The sequence below is a fragment of the Hemitrygon akajei genome, chromosome 8, assembly GCF_048418815.1.
Source record: "Hemitrygon akajei chromosome 8, sHemAka1.3, whole genome shotgun sequence".
NCBI classification, from domain to species: domain Eukaryota; kingdom Metazoa; phylum Chordata; class Chondrichthyes; order Myliobatiformes; family Dasyatidae; genus Hemitrygon; species Hemitrygon akajei.
Genome location: NC_133131.1, coordinates 70,079,581 through 70,098,410, shown reverse-complemented (window position 1 = coordinate 70,098,410; position 18,830 = coordinate 70,079,581). Strand labels below are relative to the sequence as shown.

The 18,830-nt window shown below is 47.1% G+C and overlaps 1 protein-coding gene across 9 annotated transcripts in view; it reads left to right on the top strand.

The window, feature by feature from the left end:
- The window catches only part of LOC140731965 (F-actin-monooxygenase mical1-like), a 257,596-nt gene that overhangs the window by 111,033 nt on the left and 127,733 nt on the right, over nt 1-18,830 (top strand). For 6 of the 9 annotated variants that reach the window (XM_073054003.1, XM_073054001.1, XM_073054002.1 and 3 more), the window contains exon 1: nt 10,074-10,147. The exons of 1 other annotated variant lie outside the window; for it this stretch is intronic. The gene's annotated coding sequence lies outside the window, so the exon portion shown is untranslated. 2 more of the 9 variants (XM_073053999.1, XM_073053997.1) reach the window with 2 other exon arrangements.

Below are 18,830 nucleotides of genomic sequence, written 5' to 3'. Positions count from 1 at the left end.
TCACGTAGCTGATAGATGGGGGGGGGTGACAGTGGTCATGTCACCTTCACGTAGCTGATAGATGGGGGGGGTGGGTGCCAGTGGTCATGTCACCTTCACGTAGCTGATAGATGGGGGGGGGTGACAGTGGTCATGTCACCTTCACGTAGCTGATAGATGGGGGGGGGTGACAGTGGTCATGTCACCTTCACGTAGCTGATAGATGGGGGGGGTGACAGTGGTCATGTCACCTTCACGTAGCTGATAGATGGGGGGGGTGACAGTGGTCATGTCACCTTCACGTAGCTGATAGATGGGGGGGGTGACAGTGGTCATGTCACCTTCACGTAGCTGATAGATGGGGGGGGTGACAGTGGTCATGTCACCTTCACGTAGCTGATAGATGGGGGGGGTGACAGTGGTCATGTCACCTTCACGTAGCTGATAGATGGGGGGGGTGACAGTGGTCATGTCACCTTCACGTAGCTGATAGATGGGGGGGTGACAGTGGTCATGTCACCTTCACGTAGCTGATAGATGGGGGGGGGTGACAGTGATCATGTCACCTTCACGTAGCTGATAGATGGGGGGGTGACAGTGGTCATGTCACCTTCACGTAGCTGATAGATGGGGGGGGTGACAGTGGTCATGTCACCTTCACGTAGCTGATAGATGGGGGGGTGACAGTGGTCATGTCACCTTCACGTAGCTGATAGATGGGGGGGTGACAGTGGTCATGTCACCTTCACGTAGCTGATAGATGGGGGGGGTGACAGTGGTCATGTCACCTTCACGTAGCTGATAGATGGGGGGGGTGACAGTGGTCATGTCACCTTCACGTAGCTGATAGATGGGGGGGGGTGACAGTGGTCATGTCACCTTCACGTAGCTGATAGATGGGGGGGGGGTGACAGTGATCATGTCACCTTCACGTAGCTGATAGATGGGGGGGGTGACAGTGGTCATGTCACCTTCACGTAGCTGATAGATGGGGGGGTGACAGTGGTCATGTCTCCTTCACGTAGCTGATAGATGGGGGGGGTGACAGTGATCATGTCACCTTCACGTAGCTGATAGATGGGGGGGGGTGACAGTGGTCATGTCACCTTCACGTAGCTGATAGATGGGGGGGGGTGACAGTGATCATGTCACCTTCACGTAGCTGATAGATGGGGGGGTGACAGTGGTCATGTCACCTTCACGTAGCTGATAGATGGGGGGGGGGTGACAGTGGTCATGTCACCTTCACGTAGCTGATAGATGGGGGGGGGTGACAGTGGTCATGTCACCTTCACGTAGCTGATAGATGGGGGGGGGGTGACAGTGTCATGTCACCTTCACGTAGCTGATAGATGGGGGGGTGACAGTGGTCATGTCACCTTCACGTAGCTGATAGATGGGGGGGGTGACAGTGGTCATGTCACCTTCACGTAGCTGATAGATGGGGGGGGGTGACAGTGGTCATGTCACCTTCACGTAGCTGATAGATGGGGGGGGGGTGACAGTGGTCATGTCACCTTCACGTAGCTGATAGATGGGGGGGGGGTGACAGTGGTCATGTCACCTTCACGTAGCTGATAGATGGGGGGGTGACAGTGGTCATGTCACCTTCACGTAGCTGATAGATGGGGGGGGGGGTGACAGTGGTCATGTCACCTTCACGTAGCTGATAGATGGGGGGGGGGTGACAGTGGTCATGTCACCTTCACGTAGCTGATAGATGGGGGGGGGGTGACAGTGGTCATGTCACCTTCACGTAGCTGATAGATGGGGGGGGGGTGACAGTGGTCATGTCACCTTCACGTAGCTGATAGATGGGGGGGGGTGACAGTGGTCATGTCACCTTCACGTAGCTGATAGATGGGGGGGGGGGTGACAGTGGTCATGTCACCTTCACGTAGCTGATAGATGCGGGGGGGTGACAGTGGTCATGTCACCTTCACGTAGCTGATAGATGGGGGGGGGTGACAGTGGTCATGTCACCTTCACGTAGCTGATAGATGGGGGGGGGTGACAGTGGTCATGTCACCTTCACGTAGCTGATAGATGGGGGGGGTGACAGTGGTCATGTCACCTTCACGTAGCTGATAGATGGGGGGGTGACAGTGGTCATGTCACCTTCACGTAGCTGATAGATGGGGGGGGGGTGACAGTGGTCATGTCACCTTCACGTAGCTGATAGATGGGGGGGGGTGACAGTGGTCATGTCACCTTCACGTAGCTGATAGATGGGGGGGGGTGACAGTGGTCATGTCACCTTCACGTAGCTGATAGATGGGGGGGGTGACAGTGGTCATGTCCACCTTCACGTAGCTGATAGATGGGGGGGTGACAGTGGTCATGTCACCTTCACGTAGCTGATAGATGGGGGGGTGATAGTGGTCATGTCACCTTCACGTAGCTGATAGATGGGGGGGGGGTGACAGTGGTCATGTCACCTTCACGTAGCTGATAGATGGGGGGGGGTGACAGTGGTCATGTCACCTTCACGTAGCTGATAGATGGGGGGGGGTGACAGTGGTCATGTCACCTTCACGTAGCTGATAGATGGGGGGGGGGTGACAGTGGTCATGTCACCTTCACGTAGCTGATAGATGGGGGGGTGACAGTGGTCATGTCACCTTCACGTAGCTGATAGATGGGGGGGGGTGACAGTGGTCATGTCACCTTCACGTAGCTGATAGATGGGGGGGGGTGACAGTGGTCATGTCACCTTCACGTAGCTGATAGATGGGGGGGGTGACAGTGGTCATGTCACCTTCACGTAGCTGATAGATGGGGTGGGGGTGACAGTGGTCATGTCACCTTCACGTAGCTGATAGATGGGGGGGGTGACAGTGGTCATGTCACCTTCACGTAGCTGATAGATGGGGGTGGGGGGGACAGTGGTCATGTCACCTTCACGTAGCTGATAGATGGGGGGGGTGACAGTGATCATGTCACCTTCACGTAGCTGATAGATGGGGGGGGGGTGACAGTGGTCATGTCACCTTCACGTAGCTGATAGATGGGGGGGGGTGACAGTGGTCATGTCACCTTCACGTAGCTGATAGATGGGGGGGTGACAGTGGTCATGTCACCTTCACGTAGCTGATAGATGGGGGGGGGGGTGACAGTGGTCATGTCACCTTCACGTAGCTGATAGATGGGGGGGGTGACAGTGGTCATGTCACCTTCACGTAGCTGATAGATGGGGGGGGGTGACAGTGGTCATGTCACCTTCACGTAGCTGATAGATGGGGGGGGTGACAGTGGTCATGTCACCTTCACGTAGCTGATAGATGGGGGTGGTGACAGTGGTCATGTCACCTTCACGTAGCTGATAGATGGGGGGGGGGTGACAATGGTCATGTCACCTTCACGTAGCTGATAGATGGGGGGGGGGTGACAGTGGTCATGTCACCTTCACGTAGCTGATAGATGGGGGGGTGACAGTGATCATGTCACCTTCACGTAGCTGATAGATGGGGGGGGGGTGACAGTGGTCATGTCACCTTCACGTAGCTGATAGATGGAGGGGGGTGACAGTGGTCATGTCACCTTCACGTAGCTGATAGATGGGGGGGGGGTGACAGTGGTCATGTCACCTTCACGTAGCTGATAGATGGGGGGGGGGTGACAGTGGTCATGTCACCTTCACGTAGCTGATAGATGGGGGGGGGTGACAGTGGTCATGTCACCTTCACGTAGCTGATAGATGGAGGGGGGTGACAGTGGTCATGTCACCTTCACGTAGCTGATAGATGGGGGGGGTGACAGTGGTCATGTCACCTTCACGTAGCTGATAGATGGGGGGGGGTGACAGTGGTCATGTCACCTTCACGTAGCTGATAGATGGGGGGGGTGACAGTGGTCATGTCACCTTCACGTAGCTGATAGATGGGGGGGGGTGACAGTGGTCATGTCACCTTCACGTAGCTGATAGATGGGGGGGGTGACAGTGGTCATGTCACCTTCACGTAGCTGATAGATGGGGGGGGGTGACAGTGGTCATGTCACCTTCACGTAGCTGATAGATGGGGGGGGGTGACAGTGGTCATGTCACCTTCACGTAGCTGATAGATGGGGGGGGGGTGACAGTGGTCATGTCACCTTCACGTAGCTGATAGATGACAGTGGTCAGAAAGGAACTCTGGCATGCTTGATGCATGTAACATGACTACGCCTTCTGGTTTGCTGCTGCTGGACTTGGTTGCAGTGGATCCAATCAAAGGTGTATTTTTTCATCCTGTTTGCCTCTTTTACGATCAGAAGTCACTGCTGGATGCTAAGAACATCATGGACCGCAGGACTTACCCATTAGCAAGTTGCTTGATAGAGTAGATGCCATACTTATTGTGTATCAATATGTTGTCGCCTGAACTTGTTGTGTACCGTTGGATAGTGTGCAGTAGAAATATTTATCTTAGATGGTTAATTGTCGATTGGAAGACCCTGCTGGACTATGGTAATGTAGAATACTGCAAGTCTGGTTCACTGATTCATTGGTAAGACTGATGGCAGGAGATTTGTGTTGCCTTGACTGTGATGAGGACTAGGCTGAGCTGCAGGATTGCCTTTTGCAGCCGACCAGGATGGGAGATGCTGAGGCTGTGCTGGAGATCCTGCCGTGGGGCACGCTGTAATCTGTACTTAGATTGGGGGCTGGCCCTTCTGTGTTCACCCAGTGCTGCCTTCTAGTGTTTGTCTGGTGGAAGAGCAAGCTGGACCAGGACAACTTGCCATCAATTGTACAGTCATGCCACTCAGGGACTTGTGCTGTATTACTTATTTTCTTTGTGACTATGTTTTTCTGAAATCATAGTGTTACGAATGTGCCACAACTCTGAGGGGCCGAAGGGTACAAAGTCGCCCCCTCCTTTTTGAGAATCGCAAGATCGCTATTAATTCGGGTCTGGGACCCAGGAAATGAGAGAGAGACACGCAGAATCCACAAGGGTTTGGAATGTATCCTGGCCTCAGCAAGACGGAACCATTGATAACGGCCATTGTCCCTTGGAGACGGAATTGTGTATTGAGTACTGTACTATTCATTGAAGCCCTCGGGGAATGACCAGAGTGGGCTGGTTGAGGGATTGCATCATCCCAACCTGATTGACATCTGAGACCCCGTGAGTAAGGATAAAAGAGGGTCTGGGGAACAACCCCTTTAGACGCACCAGGAGAAACGCTAGGAATCCTGTGACAGCATTTAATAGCGATAGCCGGTGGGGCTCGCGTGCGTCCTTTTCCCTTGCCTAGGAATTGGCGGGCTCGCCACGGAAGAACGGCTTTAGCTAAAGGAGAGGCTACACCAATGGAACTCTCGAAGGTTCAAAATCATTAAAAGGAAAAGCTGGCAAGTTTCTAAAAATCTCTCTCTTGACTCCAACCAAAGGCTGCAGCCTGAATGAACTGAGTGACTTTTATATTTCCATCGGACAATACATTATCCCCTAGACAATGATAGAGCTTATTTCTTATTGATTATTATTATACCCGCACTTTTAGATTTAGTATTGGCGATGTATATTATCTGTATGTTTGCATTGATATTATTTTTGTGTATTTTTACTAATACTGTTAAAAATAGTACCATCAGACTTCAACAGACCTCTCTATCTTTGCTGGTAAGTGACCCAGTTACAGAGTTCGTAACAATAGCCATACGTGCTATTTGTGCTAAGTGCTTATGTGCAGTGTACTGTGTACTGTTGGTAATGCGTTTTGTACCTTGGCCCTGAAGGACTGCAGTTTCATTTGGCTGTACAGTATTCATGTATGGCTGAATAATAATTAAACTTGAACTTGAATGCCTAGGACACAAAAAGGTCCATTTTGAGATATTTTCCTAAAATGCATACTGTACAAACAGATCAGATCATTACACAGTGCACTGAGGTACTTTGGTTTAAGATAGCACTACTGAAGTTGGGCAGCAGCCTACTGGTAGTTTAAAAGGCAGGAAATACAACAACATCATTAACAACACTTTGAAAACTGTGCAAGGTCATAATGAGGTAGACTGTGAAGAGAAGAGTCCATCTTAGTGTACTAGGGGACTGTTCAGTGGTCTTAAAACAGTACAGTAGAAGCTGTCTTTGAGCCTGGTGTACAGGCTTTAAGGCTTTTGTATCTTTTTGCTGATGGAAGATGGGGAGAAAAGGGAGAATGTCTGGGGTGGGTGGGGTCTCTGATTTGTTAGCAGCTTTACTGAGGCAATGAGAAGTATAGAGAAGAGTCCATGGAGGAAAGACTGGTTTCCATGATGTTCTGAGCAATGGTCACAGTTCTTTGCAGGTTCTTGTGGTTGTGGGTAGAACAATTGCCACATCAAGCCATGATGTATTGAGACTGAATACTTTCTCTAGTGTATTGAAAAACTAAATCGGTAAGGGTTGACAAGGACATGCTAAATTTCTTTAGCCCCCTGAGGAAGCAGAGGCTTTGGAGAGCATTCTTGACCATGGCATCTACATGATTGTATCACGACAGGCTACTGCGATGTTCACTCCTAAGACCTTAGATGTGGACAGGATCATGTGCACTGCCACCTTCCTGAAGCCAATGACCAGCACTTTTGTTTTGTTGACATTGAGCAGAAGGCTGCTGTCATGATACCATGTCACTAAGCTCTCTGTCTCCTTGCTGTTCTCTGATTCATCGTTATTTGAGCTGCGGCTGTGACGGCAGTATCAGCTGAAAACTTGGAGATGGGATTAAGGGAGAATCTAGCCATGCAGTCATGAGTGTACAGGGAACAGCACAGGGCCCTGACTTCACAACCTTGTGGGGGACAATCGTTCCTGCTGATTGCGATCTCTTGGTCAGGATATTGAGGATCCAGTAGCAGAGGAAGTGCTGACTCTAGTCTTGAATTTTGTAGATGGAATTGTTTGGAATTAAGGTAGAGTTGTGGTCAATAAACAATAGTCTGACATAGGTGTCTTTACTATCCAGATGCTCCAGAGATGAGTAGAGGGCAGGGAGATGGTGTCTATATTATTATATTCTCTTATGAAGCATAAATACTGTTCATGTTTCCTGTATGACCATGAAGCATTGTCCAGAAGTGGCAGCATCCTAGACTGTGATCCTTCTCCACAGTGGCTGCACCAATCCCCAGTACGCACTCCTGCACCTTAGAACGTGCCACTTTGCAGCATTCACCAGTGAACATCTATAGACACAGGAGGACCATTTCCAAGTAAGTGAGTTTCCATCAGCAGCAATAAGTGATGCCTGACTCAGTACATGTCCCAGGAACAACCAGTGAGGACAGAGCCCTGTGTTTTGTGGCTCAAACATTTTGGCAAAATGCACAGGCCACCACGAGGTGAACAATTATCCCGTCAGCACTGCAAAGGGAAACATGCTCAGGAGTGAAACCACATCAGTGTTCCCTCACTGGTGCTTGTCTGAGACTTCTGGTGGCAAAGAATTCTGCCACATGACTCTGAGGGTCTGCTTGTGGAATCATCACTATATCTTTCTCCTACAGACAAACTGTACTCAGCACAACCTGATGGAATAGTCTTTCTCCACAGGAACCTTTCTATAGAGGACGGATGGTGTGATAAGGTCTAGAGGAATAGGACTTTGTTTAACAATAAAGCCAGACCCTTTCTTTAAATCATAGACAAAACCTTGGCACCCTGTGATATTTTGTGTTTTTCTCCTGTACTTTGCATGAGGCTTGATGCAGTCACACATCAGGGTGAGGGCTATGGAGACACAAGAGACTACTGCTGTTAGATTCTGGAGCAAAATTAAATCAAGGTGCTGGAGGAACTCAGTGGGTCTGACAGCATCTACAAAGGGAAGGGGACAGTCGACATTTCAGGTCAGGGCCCTGAATTTGGACTGAAAGGTAGAAAGGAGATGGCTGGCATAAACAAAGCGAGGGAGATGGTTGGAGCAGGAGCTGGCAAGTGATAAACAGGTGAAGGAGCGGTGACAGGCAGACAAAGGAGGGAAGAGCAGGACTACTGACAACAAAGGGCTGCAAGTAATGGAACAGGATAGGAACATGGCACATGGAAACCAAATAAGAGAACTGGGGAGAACAGTAAGGAGAGGGGACCCTGTGGGAAGAGTACATGGGTGATGGGCAAATGGAGTAGGTGGAGGTGGGGTAAGAAACTGAGTGATGAGGCCTTGCGGGGGGGGGGGGGTGTGCAGGAGAAACTGAGTAGATCAGAAAGAGTGAGTTAAGGCATGGGGGGAAAGCAGGTTACCTGAAAGTGGAGAATGCCCTGTTTGTGCCATCAGGTCATCGACAACTTAGGCAGAATATGATGTGCCATGTACTTTCTTTCTTTGGAGACCATGCATGCATTACAACCTGATGGATGAAATTCATTTTTAATCTCCAATGAACAGACGATGGTGACTGCCATGGTTGGGGAGCTGGATATTGACCACACCACTGAGAGCACCTTGAACCTGCTGACTGCTTCTTGTCCACCATTGTGGGGAAGTACTGCCCCCAGATTTCCAATTTCCAATTTCCATTTCACTGAACGCAGAACCTACAACAGTACATGCCTTTGGCCCATGAAGTTGTGCCAACCTTTTAACATCCCCAAACATCAATCTAACCCTTTCCTGAATCCCACATTGTCCTCCATGCTTTCATCTATGTACCTATCTAAGAGTCTCTAAAATGTCCCAAAAATGCCCATCTCTAGCATTACCCCGGCAGTGCATTCCACACATCCACTACTCTCTGAAAAGATAAAACTACCTCTGGCACCCTCCCTATAATTTCCTCCATTCAACTTTATTTATGCCCTCTTCATTAGCCATTTCTGTCCAGGGAAAAAGGTGCTGGCTGTCTACTCAGTCTATGACTCTTGTCATCTTATACACCACCTCACCTCTCATCCTCCTTCACTCCAAAAAGAAAACCTGTAGTTCACTCAACCTATCCTCATAAAATATCCTCTCTAATTCAGACAGCATCCTGGTAAATCTCCTCTGCACCTTCTTTAAAATCTCCACATCTTTCCTATAATAAGGTGACCAGAACTGAACACAATAATCCAAGTTTGGCCTAACCAGTGCTGCAACAATACCTCACGTCTCTTGAACTCAGTCCCCCGACTAATGAAAACAAACACATAATATACTTTCTTAACTACCATATCAACGTGTGGCAACTTTGAGGGTTCTAGGGCATGGACTCCAAGATCCATCTGTTCCTCCACACTGCTAAGAAAACTGTGGTTAGCCCCATACTTTGCCTTTAAGTGTGGCCTTGGCTATTCCAAATTTGCCTCCTACTTGGGTTTGACAAGGGAGAGCACAGCACATTTCCCCTTCCTGTCACAGAGTGACTCAGAGCAGCTTGCCTACATATTACAATGACATGGAGTTACAACTCATCTGGATGTAGAAAATAGCTGCTGTGAAGTGAAGGATCAGTGAAAATCTTTACTGTTCTCTCTTTCAGGTTTAATATCACCGACATATGTCATGGAATTTGTTGTTCTGTGGCAGTAGAAAAACACAATACTTTTAAAAACTATAAATAAGTATGATAATTTAGAATTGTTGAGTGTGTGCCTTCAGTCTCCTGTACCTCCTTCCTGATGGAAGCAATGAGAAGAGGGCATGTCCTAGGTGATGGGGATCCTTAATGATTTTTGAAACATGGCTCCTTGAAGATGTTTAGGATGCTGGGGAGGCTCCTGCCCCTAACGGAACTGACTGAGTTTACAACTTTCTGAGGCTTCTTTTGATACTGTGCAGTGACCTGACTCTCCCCCCCCCCCCCACCCCATACCAGATGGTGATGCAGCCAGCCAGAATGCACTCCACAGAACAGAGCAAATCTCCTCAAACTCCAAATGAAACATAACAGCTTCTGAAAGCCGCAATTCTAGGATTATATGTATAATTTGTTAATTATACAGAAATGCAGGTTCTCTTGATTAAGTGATCAGTTCATTGACAGAAAGCCTCCTTTAGAATCGTCCAGTGAGACAGGAGAGCTCTGTAATGCGAGTACGGTATTTCTTACAATCTATCCTTTCAGAGTAGTACTGTTTCCTCCCCTCATTCTCTTCCTGATTGTGTCACTCTGAATTGGATCCCGCCCATGCTGGTTATAACAGCAAACAGTAAGTCACTGACGACAGCATCTACACTCAGGGATTGCTAAAGTCCGGGAGCTGACAGAAAGGCGGTGAGTCTGATGTACTGCCCTTCTCTATATCTAGCAGGCAGTTTTAACTTTATGCTACTGACTGTGTGGGTTTTCTCTGAAAATGTAAGTTTTCTTTCATGTACAGAGTGTTTTCCTCCCCATGAATCACTTAATTATACTGCAGCATGTTCACTCCAGTGTAGACAAAATTCACTTAACCCTATATTCCAAGGCATTAAAAGGAGCCCTGGGCTGATGTACTAATACAGTGTTTTCCAGCACGTGGTTAGAACAAAGGTGAGAAGGTAAATTTATGCTATTGAAAAATGATCCGGCTGTTTAGGGCCTTTGAATTACTTCAGGACCATAAACTGTAGCACCTTTGAAGTATGGTCATTATTGTAATACAAAAACTGCAGCAGCTAGTCTGCACAGCAATTTACAATTATTACTGTCATTTTCACCACATATTCTCCCGTTAGTGGTTTTTAGTTAAGTGTGAATATTGGTCAAGGCCAGGGGGAAAACTTGCATCTTTTACTTAAAATAATGCTATGGCAATTTTTTAACTTCTCTCTACAAGATGAATGTGGCTTTGGTTTCAGTTCAAAGTAAATTTATTATGGAAATACCTGTACGTCAGCATGCACAACCCTGGGATTCCTTTTCATGTAGGCATACACAGTAAACGCACAAAAAACACAATGAGAGTCTGCACCGAACAGGATGGACAAACAACCAATATGCAAAGAACAGCAAACTACAAATACCAAACTATTTAATAATCTTCCATGAATCATTAGATTTCGGCATGGTTCCAGAGGGCTGGAAAATTGCAAATGTCATTCCACTTTTCAAGGAGGGAGGGAGGCAGAAGAAAGTGAATTATAGGCCAGTTAATCTGACTTCTGTGGTTGGGAAGATGTTGGAGTTGATTGGTAAGGATGAGGTTTCAGGGTACTTGGAGGTACATGACAAAATAGACCAAAGTCAGCATGGTTTCCTTAAGGGAAAATCTTGCCTGACATATCTGTTGGAATTCTTTGAAAAAATAATAAGTAGGATGGACAAAGGAGAATCGGTGGATGTTGTGTACTTGGATTTTCAGAAAGCCTTTGACAAGGTGCCACACATGTGGCTGCTAAACACGATGGTATTACAGGAAAGATACTGGCATGGATAGAGCATTTGCTAATTGGCAGGAGGCATAGAATGGGAATAAAGGGATCCTGTTCGGTTTGGCTGCCAGTGGCTAGTGGGGTCTGTGTGGGGGACCGTTTCTTTGTATGTGATACGTCAATGATTTAGGTAATGGAATTGATGGCTTTGTGGTCAGGTTTGTGGGTGATATGAAGATAGGTGGAGGGGCAGGTAGTGTTGAGGAAGCAGAGAGCAGATTAGGAAAATAAGCAAAAAGGAGCAGATAGAATACAGTGGTGGGAAGTGTACGATCATGCACTTTGGTAGAAGGAATAAAAGCACTGACTATTTTCTAAATGGGGAGAAAATTCAAGAATCTGAGTTGGAAAGGGATTTGGGAGTCCTTGTGAAGGATTCCCTAAGGGCTAATTTTCAGTTTAAATCGGTGCTGGGGAATGTGTATGCAATCTTAGCATTCATTTCAAGAGGACTAGAATACAAAATCAAGGATGTAATACTAAGTCTATATAAGGCACTGGTTAGATCTCACAGAGTATTGTGAACAATTATGGGTCCCTTATTTAAGAAAGGATGTGCTGACATTACAAAGGGTTCAGAGGAGGTTCACGAGAATGATTTCGGGAATGAAAGGCTCTGGACTTTAGAAAAATGAGGGGGAATCTCATTTAAACCTATTGAATGTTGAAAGGCCTGGATAGAGTGGATGTGAAGAGGATGTTTCCTTTGGTGGGGGGGGGGTCTAGGAGGGCACAGCCTCAAAGTAGAGGGATGTCCGTTTAGAACAGAGATGATGAAGAATTTCTTAAGCTACGGGAGACCAAGTCACTGGGTGTATTTAAGGTGGAGGTTGGAGGGTACGGGGAGAAGGCAGGAGCGTGAGGTTGAGAGGAAAATGAATCAGCCACGAGGAAATGACAGGGCAGACTCGATGGACTGATTGGCCTAATTCTGCTCCCTCCTCTTATGTTCTTATGAAAGACAAAAAATAATAAATAAATGAAAGATAAATATTGAAAAGTGAGATGAAGAGTCCTTGAAACTAAGTCCATTGGTGAGGCCATGACATTCAACAACATAATGCTCCTGAGTACCACACTGTATTGGTTATTGTGCCTAAGTCTTTGGTGCTGGGCTGGAATTGACACCCTTCTGTCAGTGTTAAAGAGCAGATGTACAGTGACAGCTGCTGAACAATCCCTGTCTGCTCTTTTTGCAGAACTTTAAAAATAAGTGCAGCCAGCATTGCAAGAAAACAACAGTAATGTTCATGGTGTTAAAGAGCACTTGAGTGATGCAAGCAGTGGTTGTTTTAAAAGTGCGATTACTTTAAAAAAAAGTGGTTGTTCTGTCCTTCCACTCATTAACACCTGCAAAGCCTGAATGCACATTTCTGAAAAAAAGGCAGAGCCACAGGCATAGGAGTGTTGCAGACTTCAGAGCTGTGAAAGCCACGCTTCTAACCATTAACATAACGACATGCACGTCATATCGACTTTAGCATAAAACGATGCTTTGGCCTAGGCCCTAGAGGAAACTAGCCCTGCAGTTCACTTGCTCAGTTCATCAAGCAGCTGCTTGTACTGTGCTGTGTTTGCAATTTCTCTTTCTTTTCAAATTTGTGTGATGAAGATGGTAAAAAGAAATGCATGCATAAGAAACCAGTGCTGGAATTACTCAATGAGGAAGGCAGCATTTGCCGAGGGAGAAACAAGTGTTAATAACCTCTAGGAAAAGCTAGAGTCAAATCTGCTTTAGATCACAGAGAAGGGGTAAGGGGGAAGAGGGAAGAGACAACAAGGAACATCCGGGGGGGGGGGGGGGGAGGACAGAGGGCATGGTTTGAGAATAAGGGGTAGGTTATTTAGGACAGAGTTAAGGAAAAACTTCTTCTCCCAGAGAGTTGTGGGGGTCTGGAATGCACTGCCTCGGAAGGTAGTGGAGGCCAATTCTCTGGATGCTTTCAAGAAGGAGCTAGATAGGTATCTTATGGATAGGGGAATCAAGGGATATGGGGACAAGGCAGGAACCGGGTATTGATAGGAATTGATCAGCCATGATCTCAAAATGGCGGTGCAGGCTCGAAGGGCCGAATGGTCTACTTCTGCACCTATTGTCTATTGACATGCAAGTTTAAATAACATGCAGTTGTGTTTGCTGGCTGACGGAAAATAATGAAAGCATGATCTACCAATAAGAGGTGCAAAAACAAGATGAATGATAAAAGTGGAAGTAAACTTTAAAAATATGATACTGAAACTGAATTACAAATAATCAATTTTAAACAGTTGTGTGAAATCTGAAATAAAATGGAATTCGGACATATTTAGCAGATAAGGTGTCATTGGTTGAGGGAGTTGTTGCAATTTGATGACCTTTCATCTGATCCTGTTGTTTCTCATTGAAAAGTTTAGTTATCTTTAGCCTTCTGTGGGCTTATAAGAGTTTTGGTCACTAAACTATCTGCTGAGATATAGACTGAGAAGTCGAGGAAATGAGGACCGTCAGAGGACCGTCAGAGTTGACAGCAAAGGTGAAACTTTCGAGCTTTGAACGATAGCATGAAAAACCAATAGTGTAAGAGAGGGAGTGAAGTAATACTGGAACAAGGATTGTTCTGTATAAAGAGGCAGATGCAACTTGGGATACAACCTACAAATTTGATTGGAATAAAAGAAAATCTTGTCACATGTCAGAGAATACGTACACAACGCTGGAAGAACTCAGCAGGTCAGGCAGCATCCGTGAGAAAAGAGTAGCCAACGTTTCGGGCCGAGACCCTTCATCAGGAATGGGGGGGAAGAGAGGGCCGAAGCCCAGTAATAGAGATAGGGGAGGGGGTAGGGCCTAGAGGCGCCAGGTGGAAAACCAATCAGAGGAAAGATAAAGGGGGGAGGGGATAAGCATGAAAGAACTGTAGAGATAAAGAAGCAGAAAGTTGAAAGGGGAGAGAGGCAGAGAGGGACCAGGGATAGGAGGAGGGGGAAGGAATTACTGGAAATTGGAGAATTCAATGTTCATACCACCAGGCTGGAGGCTACCCACCCTGCCCAACGCAAAAATACCATTCCCTATTCCCAATTCCTCCGTCTCCACCACATCTGCTCCCAGGATGAGGCTTTCTGTTCCAGGACTTCTCAAATGTCCTCTTTCTTTCAGGATCGTGGTTTCCCTTCTGGCGTCATCAAAGGTGCCCTCACCCGCATCTCCTCCACTTCCTGCACTTTAGCCCTTAACCCATCCTCCCGTCACCGCAACAGGGACAGGATTCCCCTTGTCCTCACCTACCACCCCACCAGCTTCTGGATCCAACACATTATCCTCCGCAACTTCCGCCACCTTCAACAGGACCCCACCACCAAGTACATCTTTCCCTCCCTACCCCTCTTAGTTTTTCGCAGGGATCGTTCCCTCCGTGACTACCTGGTCCACACGTCCCTTCCCACAGAACTCCCACCTGGCACTTATCCCGGCAAGCGCAAATGCTACACCTCCCCCCCTTACCACCATTCCGGGCCCCAGACAGTCCTTCCAGGTGAGGCAACACTTCACCTGCGAGTCTGCTGGAGTCATCTATTGCATCCGGTGCTCCCGGTGTGGCCTCCTCTACATCGGCGAGACCCGACGCAGACTGGGGGACTGCTTCGTCGAGCACCTACACTCCATCTGTCACAATAGATAGGACCTCCCGGTTGCCACCCACTTCAACTCTGCCTCTCATTCCCATCTAGATATGTCCATACATGGCCTCCTCTACTGCCATGATGAGGCCAAACTCAGGTTGGAAGAGCAACACCTCATCTACTGTCTGGGTAGCCTCCAGCCTGGTGGTATGATCATTGAATTCTCCAATTTCCGGTTATTCCCTCCCCCTCCCCCTATCCCAGGTCCCTCTCTGCCTCTCTCCCCTTTCAACTTTCTGCTTCTTTATCTCTACAGTTCTTTCATGCTTATCCCCTCCCCCCTTTATCTTTCCTCTGATTGGTTTTCCACCTGGCGCCTCTAGGCCCTACCCCCTCCCCTATCTCTATTACTGGGCTTCGGCCCTCTCTTCCCCCCCATTCCTGATGAAGGGTCTCGGCCCGAAACGTTGGCTACTCTTTTCTCACGGATACTGCCTGACCTGCTGAGTTCTTCCAGCGTCGTGTATGTATTCTTTGATCCACAGCATCTGCAGTTGTATTTCTGCGCCTTGTTACATGTCAGCTGGCATTCAGCCACATGAAGAAGGATGGTGGTGAAACAGGATCAGGTTGGCCGAACAGTCTGTTCCTGTGTTCTCTTCTGTGCTTTGGCTTCTGCTCAAGCTCACTTCCTTTTCCAGTTTCTGCTGCTAGAATCTGTAGCTGTACTTGGAAAATATTTCACTCAGACTGCGTCTGCAAACATCTTTCAGCGAGGACTCCACAAAATCCCTTGCTTGATTCTCAGACTATGATGATTTATTCAATCAGCTGTTGTGTGCTGTGTTTTAGCCCCTTCTTCCTTTCCACATTTTGCCTTCCTTGGTTTACTTTATTCAGCATCTGGTACCAGACTTGATTTTCTTTTCTGCTTTTGCATATTGTTATTTTGTTCTCATTGGTTGGGACGCACTTGGTGTTTTATGGGCATTTCTCATTGCCACATTGTAGGAAGGATGTGAACAAGCAAGATGCTGCAGAAAAGATTCAGAGGAATATGCCTGGACTGGAGAACTTGAGCTACAGGAGCAATTGGACAGAGTGGGACTGTTTTCCCCAGAGTGGAAGGTGTTTCGTAGTGACCTTATAAAGGTTTATAACATTTTGATGTGCATAAATAGGGTACATTCAGCAGTCTTTTTTCATTCGTTATGTGCTGTGTCATATTAACGTGGGTGATCATGACCATGATTGTTCTTGGCAAATTTTTCTTTCTTTCTTTTTAAATCTTTTTATTAATTTTTAAGCAAACATAAATGAAACATGAATACAGAGAGTTTGAGAGTACATAGTTAATAGTTTAAGTAGACATTCAAATATATGATAATCAATATATAATAACCTCCCAAACTCATAGTATTTATGAACAAAAGAAATTTTTTAAAAACCCAAAAAAAAGAGGGGGGAAAAACATTAACCAACATGGGCCATTGCATAATGTCAAATATATACAGTAGTGCCAATAACTCTGAACCTCCATCCAAATAATTAAAGATAATAAAAGTGAGGTTTAGGAAAAGACAATTTAACTCATATGAAAATGTTGAATAAATGGTCTCCAAGTTTCTTCAAATTTAGCTGAAGGATCAAAGACAACACTTCTAATTTTTTCTAAGCTCAAACAAGAGATAGTTTGAGAAAACCACTGAAATATAGTTGGAGGATTAATTTCTTTCCAATTCAATAAAATAGATCTTCTAGCCATTAATGTAACAAATGCAATCATTCGTCGAGATGAGGGGGATAAACGACTATTATCCGCCATTGATAAACCGAAAATTGCAGTAATAGGATGCGGTTGGAAATTGATATTCAGAACTATTGAAATAATACTGAAAATATCTTTCCAGTAATTTTGCAAACAAGGGCAAGACCAAAACATATGGGTCAATGAAGCAACATCAGAATGACATCTGTCACAGGTTGGATTAACATAAGAATAAAATCGAGCAAGTTTATCCTTAGACATATGAGCTCTATATACAACCTTAAATTGTATTAGGGCATGTGTTCTTGGCAAATTTTTCTGCAGAAGTGGTTTGCCATTGCCTCCTTCTGGGCAGTGTCTTTACAAGACAGGTGACATTTCCACCCCGCCACCCAGGGTAGAGGCGGCATAGGTTTAGGGCAAGAGGGAAAATGGAACCCGAGGGGCAGGTTTTCATTACAGAGAGTGGAGGCTGTGTGGAATGAGGAGGGGGTAGAGGCAGATATAACAATTAAAATACACTTGGACAGGTACATGAAAGAAAAAAGGCTGTGGGCCAAATGCAGGCAAATGTGATTAGCATAGGTGTGTGTCTTGGTTGGTATGGATGACTTTGGCCAAAGGGAAATCTTTCCTGCTTTATACTCCATGAATCTGTAGTGACAATTGCAGTAGCACAGCAGCGCCTCCACTTCCTTAGGAGTTCTAGAAGATTTGGCTTATCGTCTAAAACTTTGACAAACTTCTATGGATGTGCGGTGGAGAATAAACTGACTGGCTACATTGCAGCCTGGTATGGAAACACCAACATCCTTGAATGGAAATCCTACAAAAAACAGTGAATACAGCCTAGTCCATCACAGATAAAGCCCCCCTAACCATTGGGCACATCGACATGAAGTGTTGTCGCAGGAAAGCAGCATCCATCATCAGGAGCCCCCCACCACCCAAGTCACGCTGTCTTCTGGCTGCTGCCATCACGACACCCTGATAGACTGATTATTGTCACCGGTGATTTTAACCACGCAAACCTCAAGTCAGTGCTCCCCAAATTCCATCAGCATGTGGACTTTGCAATGAGAGGGGCGAACACCTTGGACCTTGTTTACACAAACATCCCTGACGCGAACCGGGCGGAGCCCCGCCCACACCTCGGTTACTCAGACCACATCTCTGTTATGCTAATCTCAGCATACAGACCGCTCATCAGATGCTCCTGACCAGTTCTGAAGCAGGTGAAATCCTGGCCAGTAGGAGCTCTTCAAGACTGCTTTGAGCACACTGACTGGCACATGTTCAGGGAGGCTGCAACCGATGGCGACTCTACCAACTTAGAGGAGTACATGGTATCACTGACCAGCTACATCAGCAAGTGCATCGACGATGTCACTGTGTCCAAGACCATCACTACACACGCTAACCAGAAGCCATGGATGACCGTGGAGGTGTGTGCGCTATTGAGGACCGCTTTTAGAGCCAGTGACAAGACAGCCCCAACAACAGCGAGGACCAAACTGTCCCGGGCCATCAGAGGGGCAAAGTGTGCACATGCCCAGTGAATCCACAGCCACTTCCAGGACAGCTGTGACACGCAGCGCATGTGGAAGGGCATCCAGGACATCACCAACTACAGGACAACATCACCTGACTGTGCTGGTGATGCCTCCCTCCCAGATGCGTTGAACAACTTCTACGCTCGTTTCGAGGTGTTAAATGACATGGTGGCGAGGAAGACCACTCCTCCTCCAAATGACCAGGTGCTGTGTCTCACCGTGGCTAATGTGAGGAAAACTCTATGCAGGGTCGACCCACGGAAGGCTGCTGGACCAGACAATATTCCTGGCAGAGTGCTCAGAGGGTGTGCAGACCAGCTGGCAGATGTTCTCACTGACACCTTCAACATCTCCCTAAGCAGCGCCATCGTTCCAATGTGCTTCAAGGCCGCCACCATCATCCCTGTGCTGAAGAAATCTTCACATCCATCATCATGCAGTGTTTCGAGAGGCTCGACATGAGGCACATCAAGACCCTGCTAACCCTCTCACTGGACCCCCTGCAGTTCGCGTATTGTCAGCAGACAATGCCATCACCACCACCCTCCACCTGGCCCTCACCCACCTGGACAAAAAAGACACATACGTTCGAATACTGTTCATAGACTTCTGTTCAGCAT